Genomic DNA, 16,473 nt, shown 5'->3' on the forward strand with positions numbered 1-16,473 from the left:
GAGGAAACTAGGCACAAGCTTTAGTGTCTCTCCCCAGTGGCGTCACGTGCATGTGCTTAGCTCTCCCAGCAAGTGTGTCACATCATGTGTGAAGAAATGTTAACCGGGCCAGCGCACCTGAGCCTCGAGTCTAGAGTTTTTGTTGGGGGCCAGTCACATATGCAGGCAGTGCCCATGTGACTGACCTCAATTACTCAGACTCCAGTGCCCCAGTGCAAAAACAAGTGGTCCCTCGCAAGTCACATCATTAGCATAAACTACCTGGCCAGACCACTGCCACAAGGTCCTGGGTGTCAGGTATACCAAAAAACTTATCAGGCAGGGTGTTCCAAGGGCTCAGAGCTCAGCTCCTAGAAGAAGGACCAATCATGAAGGGACAGACCTTCCTTGGGAATTTGCAGGGTCTGAGCAACCCTGGCCTGCTATGTTAGCTCTTTACTGCCCAGGTGTATTATCATGTTGCTTATTTTTTATATTATATGCTGAGGAGATTTAGACCAAAAATTTTAAAAGAGATAAAATATAGGGAGGAAATTCCACATATCACAGTGAATTCAATTGATTCAGTTACACACTAACAGAACCACTGAACTGGACCAGGGCGGACAAGCCAGGAACTGTGGGCCAAATTCCACCTCTTGCTTGCTTTGTGTTGCCCATGGACTAAGACCTTTTTTTTTTTTTTCCAGTTTGAAATCGTTTTTTAACAATTAAAAGAAGTATATTATTTTTGACACATGAAAACTACATGAAGCTAAAATTGTAGCACCATAAATAGAGTTTTACGGGAGCACGGCCACACCTATTGCTTTATCTGTGGTTACTTTTTGTGCTGCAGCAGCAGAGTTGAGTATTTGCAACAGACTGCATGGCCTGAAAGACTCAAATGTTCACTCTCTGGCACTTGAGGAAGAGCTTGCTGGCTGCCGGGCTTCCCCTGCTTCGGGGCTTCTCCCCTCGTCGCACTCTCACTTTGTCTTTTTGTTCTGCCAGGGTGATCATTTCACTCTTGTTGTTGAGCATTGCAATTTATAATGTTGTTCAGATGTTTATTTGAATGAAATATTTGTCCTTCATGTAAATCTAAGTATTTCTTAATTTAAAATTAATATTTAAGTATATGATTTTTATAGTGAATGATGTTTTAAAACACAGTTCCTAAGAAGCCAGAATCTATAGATGATGAAGAAAAAATTGGAAATGGAGTGATTTAGAAGAAGCTTGCATTTTGCCTCACAGTCCAATAAATGTGGACAAGAGACCCATTGCAATTAAATCACCCAAGGTGCAGTATTTTCTGTGATTCTGAGGTTGGCTGAATAGAATCATAGCACATAGCAAAGGAATCCACAGTCTCGTACCTCTGTACCTGAGCATCCAGAGGGAGGGACGGGCGATTGTTAGAAATATGGCCCCAGTGATGCTTCATGAACTTGACTTATGATGTCTTGGTCAGAGCTGTAGCTGGAGAAGGGTTTCCTTTTATTTTTGGTACTAGATTGTATCATTAATTATTCACCATTCGTTCCTTAAATATATTCTTTGTTCCAGAAACAGTGCTGGGCCCTGTGGCCATTAAAATGAACCATAACTTAACTTTGTATGCCAAGCTAGCCTGTTCCAACATATATTAGTATAGAGATTATAAATTCACTTATATTTATAGCATAGTTTTAAAACCATGTATTAATGACTAAATTTAACATTTTAACCAATTTAAACCTATGAGCATTATTTATATTTTACTTGAATAACTTTTAGAGCACAGTTTAATATTAAATAGGGTAGACAAATGATGAAAATGGTTTTCCTTTGTTAGGACAAATGGCAGCTGCTGTTGAGTACTGTTACAGGTGTTCACAAATACAAGTGGTTGAAGCAGAATGTGCAGGGTCTTTATCCGCAGTCTCCACTCCTCAGTACAATTGCTGAATTTGCCCTTAAGGCGGAACCGGTGGATGTGGAAAAAATGAGAAAGTGTCTACTAAAACAGGTAACATTTGATGAGAAATGCATGTCTGCATTGGGTAATATACATAACACTTAACTGTATGCATTGATATTTTGCAGTTGGAGAGAGCAGAGATTCGCCTGGAAGGGATAGATACAATTTTAAAACTGGTGAGCAAGAATTTCTTACTTCTATCTGTGCAGTACGTGATGTTTTGTGGATGGCAAAGACTTATTCCTGAGGGGATCGATATAGGGTAAAACGTTAGCATATTTTTTTCTTAATTAAGGAAGCTGTGGCAACAAAATGTTGTTCTGTAACAGTTAGAAGTCTGGCAGTGTCCCGAGTCAAATTCTTTATCTTTATTTGAAAGGGAACCTCTTACTGATTGTTTAAAGGATGTTGATTTGATCCCACCTTTTAATCGGATGCTGCTGGAAGTCACCTTTGGCAAGCTGTATGCTTGGGCTGTTCAGAACATTCGAAATGTTTTGATGGATGCCAGTGCCAAATTTAAAGAGTTTGGTGAGTCAACAGTTGCATCAATGTTATTTTATAGTTTGCCTTTAATTATATGTTGTGGAAACTTGCAAATGCCAATTTTTGCTTTTGAGAAGACTGTGTTTGTACTTTGTACTTGTATAATCTATGCTGCTGTCAGCTTTCTCAGATTTTAAACAAAACTTTAAAATTTAGCAGGAGACACAATGTTGAAGTACTCTAGTATAACATTTTTACATTTTTACATTTTTATGTGTATCACCACATATCCTAAAGTGTCTGTGTCCTATATTAATATTTATTTTCTGTATAGTTTGAGCATCTACAGAGAGTTGATTGGATTGGTTTTGTGGAGGAAAAGTGAGACATAACTTTTACATTTGAAATGGAAGGAATGGAATAGGGCACCAGTGTATTCAGAGAGCAACATGCTAAGTCCTGTAGACAGATGGAACGACCTGTGCACAGAATACAGGGGGTAGACCCATCGTGCAGCATGACAGAGCTGCCCACTCTGTGGAAACCACTGAAAAATAGTCAGAAGTTTAGAGTAATCACCCGTGCCTTCTGCGTTACGTTTATTCTTGTATCCACGCACAAGAAATGTCAGTGGGTGTCAATGCCTATTAGTCAGATGTTTAAAGTAATAGCCCGTGCTTTCTGCGTTACGTTTATTCTTCTATCCATCACAAGAAATGTCAGTGGGTGTCAATGCTTATTAGGTATCCAGCCGGTTCCTCTGCAAACCATCACCAATGAGAACGTGTCAGGACCGAGCCTGGGGACCATCCCGCAAGCCCGCTTCCTCCTGGTGATGCTCAGCATGCTCACCCTGCAGCACGGCACAAACAACGTCGACCTCCTGCTCAATTCCAGCACGCTGGCCCTCGCTCAGATGGCACTGCGCCTGATTGGTAGGTCTGCACCGGCTTGAGAGCCTTTGGGAAAACGTCAAGATTTTGCTTTGATTTCTTTTTTTTTTTTTTTTTTAAGCTTTTTGTAAATTATGGTAAGACACAAATAGCAGAAAATGTAGCGTTTTAACATCGCAATTCAGCGGTATTAAGTATATTCACAATTTTCTAGAGTCATCACCACTGTCTAGTTGTAGAACTTTTTCATCACTATAAATACACCCCATTTAGCCATCAGTCCTGACTCACCCTGCTCTCCAGCCCCTGATAGTCACAAATCTGCTTTCTCTGTCTATGGATTTGCATATCCTGGATATTTCATATAAATGGAATCATCCCATTTGTGGCCTTTGTGTCTGGGTTATTTCATTTGGTATATATCAGTACTTTATTTTTATGGCTGAAAAAGATTTCATTGTATGAATATATAACATTTTGTTTATTCATTTATCTGTTGATGGACATTTGGGTTGGTTTTGCCTTTTGACTTTTGTGAATAGTGCTGCTAGGAACATTTATATACAAATACTTGTTTGAACACTTGTTTCTAGTTCTTTTGATTATACACCTAGGACTGGAATTACAGGGTCATATGGTACAACTGTGTGTAACTTACTAAGAAACTACCAAACTTTTCCACAGTGCCGTATCATTTTTACATTCCCACCACCAGTGGGCAGGATTGCAGGGTTCCAGTTTCTCTACTTCCCTGCCAACACTATTTTTTGTGGTTTTCTTTTTTTGTTTGTTTTTTTGGATTAAGGCCATCCTAGTGGGTGTGAAGTGGCATCTCATTGTGATTTTGATTTGCATTTCACTAATGACGAATGACATTGAGCTTCTTTACATGTTTGTGCTTGTTGGCCATTTGTATATCTTCTTTGGAGAAGTGTCTATTCAAATCCCTTTCTCTTTATTTTTTATTTTATTTTTTTGAGACAGAGTCTCACTCTGTCGCCCAGGCTGAAGCACAGTGGCACGATCTCAGCTCACTGCAACCTCTGCCTCCTGGGTTCAAGTGCTCCTCGTGTCTCAGCCTCCCGAGTAGCTGGGATTACAGTCACACACCGCCACACCTGGCTAATTTTTGTATTTTTGGTAGAGATGGGGTTTCGCCATGTTGGCCGGGCTGGTCTGGAACTTCTGACCTCAGGTGATCTGCCTGCCTTGGTCTCCCAAAGTGCTGGGATAACAGGCATGAGCCACTGCACCCAGCCCCTTTCTCCTTTTTAAATAGGGTTATTTGTCATCATCTTGTTGTTGTACCAATAAATGCACTATAGAAGTGTACCAAACATTTAAAGAAGAATTAACACCAGTCCTCAGACTCTTTAAAAATTTCATGTATACTAGACCGTCACAGATCTGTAGACCTTTATCAGATATATAATTTGAGGGTATTTTTTCCTGTTCTCTGGATTGTATTTCCTTTGATAGAGTTTTTTATTTTGATGAAGTTCAATTTATCTGTTTCTCTTTTGTCATCTATGCTTTTGATAACATATCCAAAAAGCCATTTCCAAATACAAGGTTGATGAAGATTATCTTCATATTTTCTTCTGTAAGTTTTATAGTTTTAGCTCTTATATTTAGATCTTTGGTCCATTTTTAGGTAATTTCTTTTACGCAGTGTGAGGTAGGAGTCCAGCCTTTTTCTTTTGATTATCTGATTGTTTCAATACCACTTGTTGAGGACTGTTCTTTCCCTGAAGTTCTCGGTACCCTTGGCAAAAATCAGTTGGCTGTAGATATTTAGGTTTATTTCTGGACTCTCAATTACATTATCACATTCTATATGTTGATAATTATGCAGGTACCACACTGTTTTAAACATTGTAGTTTTGTACTGTTTTAAAATTGAGAAGTGTGTTTTCTTAAGATTATTTTGGCTACTTTGAGTCCCTTGCATTTTCACATGAACTTCAAGGCTGGCTTTTCCATATCTGCAAAAAAGACCATTGGGATTTTTGCTAGGGATTGAATCTGTAGATTGTTTTGGGGAATAGTGCCATCTTAACAATATTAACATCCATTCTCTGAATGTGGAATGTCTTTCCATTTATTTCTGTCCTCTTTAATTTCTTTCAGCAGTATTTTATTGTTTTACAGTTATCAGGGTAATAATGGCCTCATAGAATGAACTAGGTAGTGTTCCCATATATTCTGTTTTTAGAAGAGTTTGAGGATTGGTGTCAATTCTGCTTTAAATGTTTGTTAGAGTTGACCAGCTAAGCTTTTCTTTGTTGAAAGTTTTTTTTTTTTTTTTTTGAGACGGAATCTCACACTGTTGGCCAGGCTGGACTGCAGTGGCACGATCTCAGCTCACTGCAAGCTCCACCTCCCAGGTTCATGCCATTCTCCTGCCTCAGCCTCCCGAGTAGCTGGGACTACAGGCACCCACCACCACGCCCAGCCAATTTCTTGTATTTTTGGTAGAGATGGGGTTTCACCATGTTAGCCAGGATGGTCTCGATCTCCTGACCTCGTGATCCACCCGCCTCGGCCTCCCAAAGTGCTGGGATTACAGGCATGAGCCACCGGGCCCAGCCAACTCATTTCTTCTTTTACTATTTATCATCTCTTCATCTTCATGGGTGCCTGAGCATAGGTCATTCCTAATAGCAGAGTGATTCAATGTCAATGGAAGATGGGGAAAGGGATTATTGGATAGGCAACTGATAATCCTTATGACAGTGTCTTGCTTTTCAAAATATTGACTTGGAATCTGAGGTCTCTGGATCATGTGTATTCCTACCTCATCCGGATATTGTTTTTCTGAAGAGAAGGAACATAGAAACTGCAAAGCAGCCCACATAGCTTTATCTGAGTTCATCTTCTCGCAGGACTTTGCTAAAAGTAGCAATAAGAGCCACTTATTACTGCATGTCATGTTTTCAACATTTTCTGCCATTTTCTTTAGTTTTACAGTCTCATTAGGCATATAGTTCATTTTTAAATATACATCAAATGATGGTTTAACCAAATGGTTATTATTTCTTAATGCCAGCTCTGTCTTGTACCATATGAAACTTATCCAACTGCTTTCTGACTACCTTGTTCAGCCACATTTTAGTTTGCATTACTATCAACACCTCACTTCTAAATGATGCCTCTTTCAAGAATTGTGTTTAGTAAACACATAAAAAAGTATAACCTTAAAACATATCTGGAGGAAGACAGTTCATGGCCGCTTCTGGTGGCTTCATACTCATTAAACAAATGATGATTGTCTTCCATTCTTAGGATACCAGAAATAGAAGATTGCTGGTTGGACTTCAGCCTACTCTTCCTCATTCTAAAGAAGTCAACAGAAGAATGGTTGACTTTTATCTCTTGATTTACTGCTTACAGACAATGAATCATGCCTATTCTCACTGGCCAAAGCTATTGCAAGAGTGGCTATGACAATTAGTTTTTTTTAGCTGGAAATATTGGCACACTTCAGTAATACAAGGATCATTCAATAATTAGGAAGGGGAGACAACATACTGAAAACACAACATGTTCCCATCACATACCCATGTGTACTCACACACTGTGCTTCATCTTCTGCTATTATGAATGAATGTTTAGGCTTCTATATTATGCTAAAACTTCCCCTTTTATACTATATCCCATACCCACATTCACATTTGGTCTACATGGATATAGCTCCTGTGATTCTGTCCTCTTTTGGATAATTCAGGTCTGCTTCTCCACTAGGTTATATAAATCAGCTTAAAAATAAACAACCATTATAGTACAAATCCTGCATCAAAACATGTTTATTATATAAATATCCTCTATCAGCTCATGTTTAATTTCTTTTTTATTTTGAGATGTCTAATAAGGTGGGCATTAGACATATGGCTGTTTATATTTAAATTAATTAAAGTAAATATAATTAAATATTCATTTTCTCAGTTGCACATTTTAAGTGCTCAGTAGCCACTAGTGACTATCATACTGGATAGTGCAGATTATGTAATATTTTCATTTTGTAGAAAAATCAATTATACGACCATATATAATGAAAATATGCAAGTTTCTTAACACCTGAAGATAATTAAATAGTACACATCAAGACGTGGGAGACACAACAAATGTTCAATGCAGAGGAAAAATTACAGCCTTAAAAGCATAAATTAGAAAAGAAGAAAGTTGAACTCTAATGAGTTTAGAAAATCAGCAAAAGAATAAACACAATGATTGTAGGTAAATAATAAGAAAATACATTCATAAAATGAAAACTAGGCCAACAAAGAGGATCACCAAAGCCAAAAATTGGTTTTCTAAAATTAGTGATAACATTTATCAACCTCTTCAGGCTTATCAAGGAACAACAAATGTTACACAGAAAATAAATATTAAGAATAAAAATGTGTTTAATGGCATACTTAGTGATTAGAAAGAAAACGAGGGCACACTATTAATTACTTTGAGTAAATTTAAAGCATAAGCAGAAATACACAACTATCTAGAAAAATATTACTTACCAGCATTTAATCAAGAATAAATAAACATCCTGAATAATCATTTAAGTATTAAGTAATTGGTGTAGTAGCAAATAAAAAAGCAAGTAGCACTAGCCGGTTTTATAGGTTATAAAATTTTCAGTAAGATCATTCCAAAACTATAGAAAAGTAGATGACAGAGATGAAGAGTATTCTGCAAATCATTCTGCTAATTCATTAAACTTAATGCTATACCTGACAAGAGTACAAGAATATACAGAACAATAAACAAACATGAAAAAAATTTTTAAATATATTACAATTAGTATTAAATTATGTAGCACATAAAAGTGTAAATATGAACAAATCTAATTTGCCTTAAAAATACCAGTTGATTAAACAATAGAAATATAATTTACCACAATAACAGATTAAAAGGAAAATTATATAAACATTTCTATTATGCATCATATAAGCTTTTAAACATAAACTTAAAACACAACACTTTTAAAACATAAACATTCAGTAACCGTAAAAACTATTCTTAGCGTACTAAAAATGGAAGGTAACTCATTTAAATTAACATAGGGTATCTACAAAAATAACCCTACTTCAATATTAAAGGAGAAATATTTGAATCATTCTCTGTGAAGTCAGAAGTAAAATATGAGTATCTATTATTGCCATTTCTGTTCAATATTGAAATGGTAGTATGAACCAATGCATTAAGACTAAATAAATAAATAACAAAAGATTCTGTAAAAAGAATGCAGAAAAAACATTCATTATCAGCCAGGCACGGTGGCTCACGCCTGTAATCCTAGCACTTTGGGAGGCCGAGGCAGGCGGATCACGAGGTCAGATGATCAAGACCATCCTGGCTAACACGGTGAAACCCCGTCTCTACTAAAAATACAAAAAATTAGCCGGGCGTGGTGGCAGGTGCCTGTAGTCCCAGCTACTTAGGAGGCTGGGCCAGGAGAATTGCTTGAACCCGGGAGGCGGAGGTGGCAGTGAGCTGAGATCACATCACTGCACTACAGCCTGAGTGACAAAGCGAGCCTCCATCTCAAAAAGAAAACAAAACAAACAAAAAGCCCACAAAACATTTGTCGCCTTGATTTGTGGTGCTATACTGTGTCCTTAAACTTGATCTGTTTCTGGACTTTTTTTTTTTTTTTTCCATTTTAATAGGTCCATTTGTTTATTGCCGTGCCAATTCTCTATTCTTAATTGAAACAATTTTCCTCTCATTTTACTTATTTTAGAGTTCTTTTAATTGTGTTTAAAAAGCTTGTAACATGAGATCTACTGTTTTAATAAATTTTGAAGCATATAGTACAGTATTGGTAATTATAAGTACAATGTTGAAAAGCGGATCTCTAGAACTTTTTAATTCTGCATGGTTGAAACTTTATACCCATTGGACAGTAACTCTTGATTTCCTCATCACCCCAGTTCCTGGCAACCACTATCGTACTTTCTGCTTCAATGAGTTGGTCTATGTTAGATAGCTCATATAAATGGAACCATGCAGTATTTGTCTTTTGTGACTGGCTTGTTTCACATAGCCTAATGTCCCCAAGATTCATCCATATTGTGGCGTGTGATAGGCTTTCCTTCTTTTTAACGGCTCCATAGCATTTCATTGTGTGTATACCACATGTTGTTTATCCATTCATCTGTTGATGGACATTTGGGTCGCTTCCATGTCTTGGCTATTGCAAACAATAAGTGTGCAAATATCTCTTTGAGATCCTGATTTCAATTCTTTTGGATAAATACAAAGAAGTTGGATTGCTGGATCATATAGTAATTCTATCTTCCTTCACAATTTTTTAGCTATTTTTTTTTGAGACAGTCTCGCTCTGTCACCCAGCCTGGAGTGCAGTGGCATGATCTCAGCTGTCACCTCTGTCTTCTGCGTTCAAGCAATGCTGGTGCCTCAGCTTCCCGAGTACCTGGGACTACAGGCATATGACACCATGCCCAGCTAGTTTTTTGTATTTTAGTAGAGATGGGGTCTTGCCATGTTGCCCAGGCTGGTCTTGAACTCCTGAGCTCAGGAAATCTACCCACCTTGGCCTCCCAAAGTGCTAGGATTATAGACATGAGCCACCAAGCCCGGCCTCCCTTGGCTCTTATAGATATTTATGCCACTAGATGAACTTTAGAATCATTCGTTATGTTTCAAAAAATTTTTCTGTGGGGACTTTGATGGGACTTGCTGTAAACTTACAGATAAACTTGGAGAGAAGTAGCATTTTACTGTATTGAGTCTACTCATTCAGGACTACGGTTGTTTCTTCATTTATTCAAGTATATTTTAGACCCCTTAGTAAAGTTTTGTAACTTAATAATGAGCTTTATTTCTTTTCAGGTCTATACCTACATCTATCTATGTACTTTTTACTTGTAATTCCCCCTCTTCTCTATAATATTCTGAATTAAGTCAATGGTGGAAAGTCTAGGAGACCAGTTAAACCAAACTGTACTCATAATTGACTCTTCCCTATTTTCTTGGATTCAAAACCTTTATAACTTGGCCAACTATGTTCATATGACTTTGTTTTCTAGGAATGGAGATTCTCTCAGGAGGTTCCACAAATCCTGATGTGAGGTTTCTTAGGAGTTACCGCCAGTCTGCCTGACGCACAAGCAAGCAAGTCAGAATTTCACTCATGAGCACTTCTTTTTTTTTTTTTCCTGGGACAGAGTCTTGCTCTGTTGCCCAGGCTGGAGTGCAGTGGCACAATCTTGGCTTACTTCAACCTCTGCCTCCTGGGTTCAGGTGATTCTCCTGCTTTAGCCTCATGAGTAGCTGGGATTACAGGCACACACCATCACACCCGGCTAATTTTTGTATTTTTAGTAGACGGGGTTTAGGCTCAAGCAGGTTCCCTGCTATGTAAGTTAGAAAACAGAATAATATAATTGATATTTAGCCAGTTTATTTAAATTTAGGAATGATAAAATTTCAGATATGATGCTGAGCTTAAAAGCCATCTCGACAAAACCTTCTTAAGGTGGAAAGGCATGCGTGTGTCAACTGATTTTCATATAAACCTGTCTTTTTTTTATGCGGTCATTCCAAAGCAAAGCATTTTTGGGTAACATTGGTCTTTGTGAAGACCTTAGATGACTCTGGCTTTGGGAGCCCAAGGTGGGCAGATCACCTGAGGTTAGGAGTTCAAGACCAACCTGGCCAACATAGCAAAACCCTGTCTCTACTAAAAATACAAAAGTTAGTCAGGTGTGGTGGTGGGCACCTGTAATCCCAGCTACTCAGGAGGCTGAGGCAGGAGAATTGCTTGAACCCAGAAGGAGGAGGTTGCGGCAAGCCGAGATTGTGCCATTGCACTCCTGGGCAATAAGATCAAAACTCTGTCTCAATTAAAAAAAAAGGTGACTCTAGAATAACTGGGGAAGCTTTGGGCTATTTCTACCACATTTGCTTATAATTTATTGTGTGGTTTTTTTTTTGTTTGTTTGCTTTTTAATATCTAGACCTCAAGAAACACTCATTCAGATGAAGACAAAGATGGCAACTGGGATGCTTGGGGCAACTGGAGTGATTGCTTCCGGACCTGTGGGGGAGGAGTGTCATATTCTCTGCGGAGATGTTTGACCGGAAGGTCAGTGGTGGCTTCACTTGCTCCTGCATGTGGAATGTGGCAGTGCCTCTGGATGGGTGGAGAGAAGAGATAACTTTATTTGGCTTTGGAATGTACTGTGATGATGGTGTAACATTTGCTTTGTCTAAATGTTAGTCAACCTAGGTTAACATATTTAAGCAGCAATGGTCCAGTTTTCGTGGGTATCGCCATGTTGCACACAGGACCCAGGAGCACTGGACGCTTTGGGCTTTGAGGAAAGGAAATCCTGGCACTTTAAGTCACTGGTTTAAAGTTGTCAAGAGTTGGGGCAAGAGGTCAAGTCTTCTGAGTTCTGCCCTTGGGTTGCTGCAATTTAATCCAGTTCTTGTTCATCTATTCTGAGCAACCCATTGATTAAGAACATGATGCAAGTTCTGTTTTCACATTTTAGATATATTTATGTTAAATAATATTTGCAAAAATGTAAAATCAGCTTATTTTTTAAAAATCTGTAAATTTGTAATAAGCCTGTGCTTATCACTGTTTTTGAGACACTTTAAGGTAATTCTTTATGGGACAGTTTAATTCCCAGTCAATGATTTTGCATCAGCTCCTAGGTAAGACAGAGCCCCAGATTGATGGAATCTGGCATGCTAGTCTTGTACAAAAGAAGATTCCAAGATTATGTCAGTCATCTTCAGATTTGGGATATTGTTAGGCAAAAGAATAAATTGGCCTTTGCCAATTAGCTTCAAGATATAGAGTAGAAATGCAGGGAGAGTACATTTTGGCTGGAGTTTGGATTTCGTTGAGGTCACTGTTCTACCATACATTAAACAGTGACCAAGTATGTCCTCCAGTTTCCTTGAGACAATGCAGAGCAGGGCAGATGAGAGACTGTACATGTGGCCTTTGAGAAGAAAGACTCACTGGTCTACTCCAGGAAGGCCTGGGAAGGTTGCTGGAGGTACTATAGTAGCATTCCCCCAGGGTGAGTTCTAACTCAGAGCATGGAAACTTCAGTAAAGCATTGGTGAACTAAATCCAGGGATTATTCTTGCAAAGAGAAAGTGTTATGCCTGCTTCCCCATATTTCCACCTTGGTGAGCAGATATAGGCCCTGGTATTCTGTGTCATGCTGTGTGGAAGAATGATGAGGTATCATGCTGTATTGAGATATATTTATTCTGCCAAGGAGGCTGCAATAGGAGAGCTACACCCTGTGGGCAAGGGGAGGAGGCTTTTTTTTTTTTTTTGGAGACGGAGTCTCACTCTTTCCCAGACTGGGGTGCAGTGGCGGTATCTGGGCTCACTGAAACCTCCGCCTCCCAGGTTCATGCAATTCTCCTGCCTCAGCCTCCCAAGTAGCTGGGATTACAGGTGCCTGCCACCATGCCAGGCTAATTTTTGTATTTTTAATAGAGACGGGGTTTCACCATATTGGCCAGGCTGGTCTTGAACTCCTGACCTGAATGATCCATCTGCCTCGGCCTCCCAAAGTGCTGGGATTCTGTAATGAGCCACCATGCCCGGCCAGGGGGCTTCTTATGTAAAGGGTGAGTTCTTTCCCACTGCTGGCCAGCCACATGGGAGAGAAGTTTCCAGTCTGGGAATGAGTAGGGAAGGGAGAACTTTGGCATCTCTTTCTAAACTTCAAGTCTGAGAAGTCTGAATAATTTGCAATTAGTGGTAGGGTTAGAGTGGGAAAGGAGTGGGATTTATTTGCATTGGTCTTTTTTTATTTTTTCTAGTATGTACTTGCATTTGTTAAAAAGAATTTAGAGGAATATATTAAGGACCATGAATAACCACTTTCATCCTATTGTCATACAACTAAAATGTTCACATATTTATTTATTATTTGGTTCATTTTTAAAATTTCTTTGATTTTGCTTGGAACATAATTTTGCCAAGTGATATATCTCCATAAGGCTGAAGGTAGGGAAGGGCAGTTGCTCAACTTCTTCCATCTTTTCTACTCGTACTCAGAAGGGGAGACTTGGGCAAGAGGAGAGGAAAGGGAGGCAGGAGAGTTCTTGGCTTTATTGTTGAGAGCAGGTATTGGTGTTCTCTGTTTGGCAAGTGTCTTAAGCTGACTGTTGTGAGCACTTTGATGGATTTTTTGAGAAATTGCCTTTGCCCTCCCAAATTCCTTGGGATTTCTTGCCTCCAATTCCCTTGAAATGTGCTATTCACAACACTTTGGCTTGGTAATATTGCTCTTTCCTCAGCTCTGAGACTGCTAGACGTGCCCCCAGCTTCTCCCTATTTACATGTGCTAACCCCTCTGTGGCCATCCTGGTAAGTTCTTAAGACAACCACATGCTGGAACTCACGCACATGCCCACATCTGGTTCACAGGAAACCCTCATGTAAACTTTGCTAAGCAAACTCTTCAAGTCCAGGGAGCCAGTGCTGCAACACCTACTCTGCTTACATGGGCTGCTGTAGCTGTTCTCTCAGCCCTTAAATTTCTCAGGTGTGAATTAAACACCAACCAACTGTTGGTGACACATATTGAACTCTTCAAGTGCTGTCCTTAAAATTTCTTCCTCTTGATTTGGGGCTAGCAGACTGAAACCCTCATCCCTTCTCCTTGATGGAGCAGAATGAGAGGTAGGCTCACAGCACACCTTTCTCAGTGAAATCCTCAGAAGTTCTTCCTGTAAGTCTCTGGCTCCAGATCCTTTTAATTCCCTTGATGTGAGTAAGGAGTTTAACTCCAGTGAATTAAGCTAACACATATCCTGCCTTCAAAGTTCTTACATCTAAGGAGACAAACAACAAACAAGTAAACAATCAAATTATATATAATTAAAAATTGTGTCACTGGCCAGGCGCAGTGGCTCACACCTGTAATCCCAGCACTTTGGGAGGCTGAGGCGGGTGGATCATCTGAGGTCAGGAGTTCGAGACCAGCCTGACCAACATGGAGAAAGCCCATCTCTACTAAAAATACAAAATTAGCTGGGCATGGTGGCACATGCCTATAATTCCAGCTACTCAGGAGGCTGAGGTAGGAGAATTGCTTGAACTCGGGAGGTGGAGGTTTCCGTGAGCTGAGATTGCACCATTGCACTCCAGCCCGGGCAATAAGGGTGAAACTCCGTCTCAAAAAAAAAAAAATTGTGTTAAGAAAATCCATAAAATGGTCAGGGAAGCCCTCTGTCCTGGGGCATGTATATGCTGAGATATTACTGCTAAGAAGAAATCAATTATGTGATGGGAAGGGTTATGAGACCAAAAAATTTCAGATAGTGGGAGCAGCATATGTAAATATCCTGAAGCAGGAAATGAAAACAGCCTTTTAGGCCTGGAGAGCAATTAGATGAGAGTAAGCAGAATGGGCAGTCCCCTGCTGACTGCCACTGCAGACAGAGCCTTGGTGGGCACAGAGTCAGCCAGCATCCCACCCTGGGCTAACACTGCAGAGAACAGTGGATCCTGCCCCACCCTGAGCAACCACTCCTACTTGTGGGGCACACAGAAGGCACTCAGACCTGCACCTGCCAGTGCCCCATCCCTGAGCCAACACCACCTCCAGCATGACTGAACACACAGTCACCAACAGGGGCCTCCTGCCCACCCCCAGCTGCACTGCCTCTGCCACTGTGGTGAATGCCCACAGAGAGGCAGGACCCCCGGCACCTGCTAGCACTCCACCATAGCTGCCACTACCACTGCTGCTGATATGTGCAAATGAGGATGGATCCCTCTGTCATCGTGCTATGAAATGCTTTGGCTGACATCAGCCATCAGAGTGTAATGACCGGCAGTCCAAAAGCATTTGGCCCCCGCAGTGCAGTGGATTCCTAACATCAAGGATCCAGAGAACAAAGTTGAGACCCAATACAAGTACCCCAGAATTAGAACATCCAGTCCAGGTATTGGGAGCTGAGTGTTGGCCCCCTAAAATCTTTCATAAATGAAGCCAGTTGGCTGGATCCACCTTATACTAGAATCAAGCCCTCAAGGTCATTAAAAAATAGTATAAAAGAAACAAAATTATGCAAAAAGTCAGCAACCTCAAGGATTAAAGGAAGATAAGCCCACAAAGATAAGAAAGAATCAGCACAAGAACCCTGACAACTCAAAAAGCCAGAGCGCCTTCTTTCCAACAGATGACCACCTTGCCTCTCCAGCAAGGGTTCTGAACCAGGTTGAGGTGGATGAAGTCACAGAAACAGAGTTCAGAATACGGACAGAAATGAAGATCCTTAGGCTATAGCAGTATGTTGAAACCCAGTCCACGGAAGCTAAAAACCATTATAAAACAATAGTGGAACTGGCAGACCAAATAACCAGTATAGAAGAGTATGTAACTGAACTGAGAGAGCTGAAAAACACCCTACAAGAATTTCATAATGCAATCACAAGTATTAATAGCAGAATAGACCAAGTGGAGGAAAGACTCTCAGAGCTTAAGACTGGCTTTCTGAAATGAGACAGTCAGACAAGAATAGAGAAGAAAGAATGAAAGGAATGAACAAAACCTCTGAGAAATATGAGATCATGTAAAGAGACCAAATCTACAACTTATTGGTGTCCCTGAAAAAGAGGGGAATAATGGAACCAACTTGGAAAACATATTTCAGGATATCGTCCATGAGAACTTCATGGATGAACCCAGCTAGCTATACAGGCCAACATTCAAATTCAGGAAATGCAGAGAATCCCAGCAAAATACTTCCCAAGAAGATCATCCCAAGAGACATAGCCATTAGATCCTCCAAGGTTGAAACGAGAGAAAAAATGTTAAAGACAGAGAGAAAGGTCAGGTCACCTACAAAGGGAAGCTCATTGACTAACAGCAGACTTCTCAGCTGAAACCTTACAAGCAAGAAGAGATTCTGGGCCAGTATTCAACATTCTTAAAATAAATTCCAACCCAGAATTTCATATCCAGCCAAATTAAGCTTCATAAGTGAATAATAAATATGATCCTTTTCAGACAAGCAGATGCTGAGATAATTTGTTACCATCAGATCTGCCTTATAAGAGCTCCTGAAGGAAGCACTAAATATGGAAAGGAAAGACCATTACCAGCCACTACAAAAACATACTGAAGAACACAGACC

The 16,473-nt window shown here is 39.8% G+C and overlaps 1 pseudogene; it reads left to right on the forward strand.

Annotated features, from left to right (window-relative positions):
• LOC134738205 (putative HERC2-like protein 3) overlaps positions 1-16,473 on the forward strand; it is a 137,095-nt pseudogene that overhangs the window by 8,462 nt on the left and 112,160 nt on the right.

This window comes from Pongo pygmaeus, chromosome 16 (assembly GCF_028885625.2).
Source record: "Pongo pygmaeus isolate AG05252 chromosome 16, NHGRI_mPonPyg2-v2.0_pri, whole genome shotgun sequence".
Taxonomy (NCBI): Eukaryota; Metazoa; Chordata; class Mammalia; order Primates; family Hominidae; genus Pongo; species Pongo pygmaeus.